The sequence below is a fragment of the Sphaeramia orbicularis genome, unplaced genomic scaffold (genome assembly GCF_902148855.1).
Source record: "Sphaeramia orbicularis unplaced genomic scaffold, fSphaOr1.1, whole genome shotgun sequence".
NCBI lineage: Eukaryota > Metazoa > Chordata > Actinopteri > Kurtiformes > Apogonidae > Sphaeramia > Sphaeramia orbicularis.
The window spans coordinates 32,501-36,725 of NW_021941630.1; positions in this window are offsets into that span (position 1 = coordinate 32,501).

A 4,225-nucleotide genomic window follows, 5' to 3' on the forward strand; every position below is an offset into this window, starting at 1 on the left:
GAGTTAAAGGTGTCCAATTTAACCCTTAAACTGAAAGAGAGGGTTAAAGGTGTCCAATTTAACCCTTAAACTGAAAGAGAGGGTTAAAGGTGTCCAATTTAACCCTTAAACTGAAAGACAGAGTTAAAGGTGTCCAATTTAACCCTTAAACTGAAAGACAGAGTTAAAGGTGTCCAATTTAACCCTTAAACTGAAAGAGAGGGTTAAAGGTGTCCAATTTAACCCTTAAACTGAAAGAGAAGGTTAAAGGGGTCCAATTTAACCCTTAAACTGAAAGAGAGGGTTAAAGGTGTCCAATTTAACCCTTAAACTGAAACACAGAGTTAAAGGTGTCCAATTTAACCCTTAAACTGAAAGACAGGGTTAAAGGTGTCCAATTTAACCCTTAAACTGAAACACAGAGTTAAAGGTGTCCAATTTAACCCTTAAACTGAAAGACAGAGTTAAAGGTGTCCAATTTAACCCTTAAACTGAAAGACAGAGTTAAAGGTGTCCAATTTAACCCTTAAACTGAAAGAGAGGGTTAAAGGTGTCCAATTTAACCCTTAAACTGAAAGAGAGGGTTAAAGGTGTCCAATTTAACCCTTAAACTGAAAGAGAGGGTTAAAGGTGTCCAATTTAACCCTTAAACTGAAACACAGAGTTAAAGGTGTCCAATTTAACCCTTAAACTGAAACACAGAGTTAAAGGTGTCCAATTTAACCCTTAAACTGAAAGAGAGGGTTAAAGGTGTCCAATTTAACCCTTAAACTGAAACACAGAGTTAAAGGTGTCCAATTTAACCCTTAAACTGAAACACTGAGTTAAAGGTGTCCAATTTAACCCTTAAACTGACAAACTGAGTTAAAGGTGTCCAATTTAACTCTTAAACTGAAACACCGAGTTAAAGGTGTCCAATTTAACCCTTAAACTGAAACACAGAGTTAAAGGTGTCCAATTTAACCCTTAAACTGAAACACTGAGTTAAAGGTGTCCAATTTAACCCTTAAACTGAAACACTGAGTTAAAGGTGTCCAATTTAACCCTTAAACTGACAAACTGAGTTAAAGGTGTCTCAGTGAACCCTTAACCTGACACACTGAGTTAAAGGTGTCCAATTTAACCCTTAAACTGAAAGAGAGGGTTAAAGGTGTCCAATTTAACCCTTAAACTGAAACACAGAGTTAAAGGTGTCCAATTTAACCCTTAAACTGAAACACAGAGTTAAAGGTGTCCAATTTAACCCTTAAACTGAAAAAGAGGGTTAAAGGTGTCCAATTTAACCCTTAAACTGAAACACAGAGTTAAAGGTGTCCAATTTAACCCTTATACTGAAAGAGAGGGTTAAAGGTGTCCAATTTAACCCTAAAACTGACAAACTGAGTTAAAGGTGTCCAATTTAACCCTTAAACTGAAAGACAGAGTTAAAGGTGTCCAATTTAACCCTTAAACTGAAAGACAGAGTTAAAGGTGTCCAATTTAACCCTTAAACTGAAAGAGAGGGTTAAAGGTGTCCAATTTAACCCTTAAACTGAAAGACAGAGTTAAAGGTGTCCAATTTAACCCTTAAACTGAAAGAGAGGGTTAAAGGTGTCCAATTTAACCCTTAAACTGAAACACAGAGTTAAAGGTGTCCAATTTAACCCTTAAACTGAAAGACAGAGTTAAAGGTGTCCAATTTAACCCTTAAACTGAAAGACAGAGTTAAAGGTGTCTCAGTGAACCCTTAACCTGACACACTGAGTTAAAGGTGTCTAAGTGACCCCTTAACCTGACACACTGAGTTAAAGGTGTCTAAGTGACCCCTTAACCTGACAAACTGAGTTAAAGGTGTCCAATTTAACCCTTAAACTGAAAGACAGAGTTAAAGGTGTCCAATTTAACCCTTAAACTGAAAGACAGAGTTAAAGGTGTCCAATTTAACCCTTAAACTGAAAGAGAGGGTTAAAGGTGTCCAATTTAACCCTTAAACTGAAAGAGAGGGTTAAAGGTGTCCAATTTAACCCTTAAACTGAAAGACAGAGTTAAAGGTGTCCAATTTAACCCTTAAACTGAAAGACAGAGTTAAAGGTGTCCAATTTAACCCTTAAACTGAAAGAGAGGGTTAAAGGTGTCCAATTTAACCCTTAAACTGAAAGAGAGGGTTAAAGGTGTCCAATTTAACCCTTAAACTGAAAGAGAGGGTTAAAGGTGTCGAATTTAACCCTTAAACTGAAACACAGAGTTAAAGGTGTCCAATTTAACCCTTAAACTGAAACACAGAGTTAAAGGTGTCTCAGTGAACCCTTAACCTGACACACTGAGTTAAAGGTGTCTAAGTGACCCCTTAACCTGACACAATGAGTTAAAGGTGTCTAAGTGACCCCTTAACCTGACAAACTGAGTTAAAGGTGTCCAATTTAACCCTTAAACTGAAAGACAGAGTTAAAGGTGTCCAATTTAACCCTTAAACTGAAACACAGAGTTAAAGGTGTCCAATTTAACCCTTAAACTGAAAGAGAGGGTTAAAGGTGTCCAATTTAACCCTTAAACTGAAAGAGAGGGTTAAAGGTGTCCAATTTAACCCTTAAACTGAAAGACAGAGTTAAAGGTGTCCAATTTAACCCTTAAACTGAAAGACAGAGTTAAAGGTGTCCAATTTAACCCTTAAACTGAAAGAGAGGGTTAAAGGTGTCCAATTTAACCCTTAAACTGAAACACAGAGTTAAAGGTGTCCAATTTAACCCTTAAACTGAAAGAGAGGGTTAAAGGTGTCCAATTTAACCCTTAAACTGAAACACAGAGTTAAAGGATTCAAATTTAACCCTTAAACTGAAAGACAGAGTTAAAGGTGTCCAATTTAACCCTTAAACTGAAACACAGAGTTAAAGGTGTCCAATTTAACCCTTAAACTGAAAGAGAGGGTTAAAGGTGTCCAATTTAACCCTTAAACTGAAAGAGAGGGTTAAAGGTGTCCAATTTAACCCTTAAACTGAAAGAGAGGGTTAAAGGTGTCCAATTTAACCCTTAAACTGAAACACAGAGTTAAAGGTGTCCAATTTAACCCTTAAACTGAAAGAGAGGGTTAAAGGTGTCCAATTTAACCCTTAAACTGAAACACAGAGTTAAAGGTGTCCAATTTAACCCTTAAACTGAAACACAGAGTTAAAGGTGTCTCAGTGAACCCTTAACCTGACACACTGAGTTAAAGGTGTCTAAGTGACCCCTTAACCTGACACAATGAGTTAAAGGTGTCTAAGTGACCCCTTAACCTGACAAACTGAGTTAAAGGTGTCCAATTTAACGCTTAAACTGAAAGACAGAGTTAAAGGTGTCCAATTTAACCCTTAAACTGAAACACAGAGTTAAAGGTGTCCAATTTAACCCTTAAACTGAAAGAGAGGGTTAAAGGTGTCCAATTTAACCCTTAAACTGAAAGAGAGGGTTAAAGGTGTCCAATTTAACCCTTAAACTGAAAGACAGAGTTAAAGGTGTCCAATTTAACCCTTAAACTGAAAGACAGAGTTAAAGGTGTCCAATTTAACCCTTAAACTGAAAGAGAGGGTTAAAGGTGTCCAATTTAACCCTTAAACTGAAACACAGAGTTAAAGGTGTCCAATTTAACCCTTAAACTGGAAGAGAGGGTTAAAGGTGTCCAATTTAACCCTTAAACTGAAACACAGAGTTAAAGGATTCCAATTTAACCCTTAAACTGAAAGACAGAGTTAAAGGTGTCCAATTTAACCCTTAAACTGAAACACAGAGTTAAAGGTGTCCAATTTAACCCTTAAACTGAAAGAGAGGGTTAAAGGTGTCCAATTTAACCCTTAAACTGAAAGAGAGGGTTAAAGGTGTCCAATTTAACCCTTAAACTTAAAGAGAGGGTTAAAGGTGTCCAATTTAACCCTTAAACTGAAACACAGAGTTAAAGGTGTCCAATTTAACCCTTAAACTGAAACACAGAGTTAAAGGTGTCCAATTTAACCCTTAAACTGAAACACTGAGTTAAAGATGTCCAATTTAACCCTTAAACTGAAAGAGAGGGTTAAAGGTGTCCAATTTAACCCTTAAACTGAAACAAAGAGTTAAAGGTGTCCAATTTAACCCTTAAACTGAAAGACAGAGTTAAAGGTGTCCAATTTAACCCTTAAACTGAAAGACAGAGTTAAAGGTGTCCAATTTAACCCTTAAACTGAAACACAGAGTTAAAGGTTGTCCAATTTAACCCTTAAACTGAAACACAGAGTTAAAGGTGTCCAATTTAACC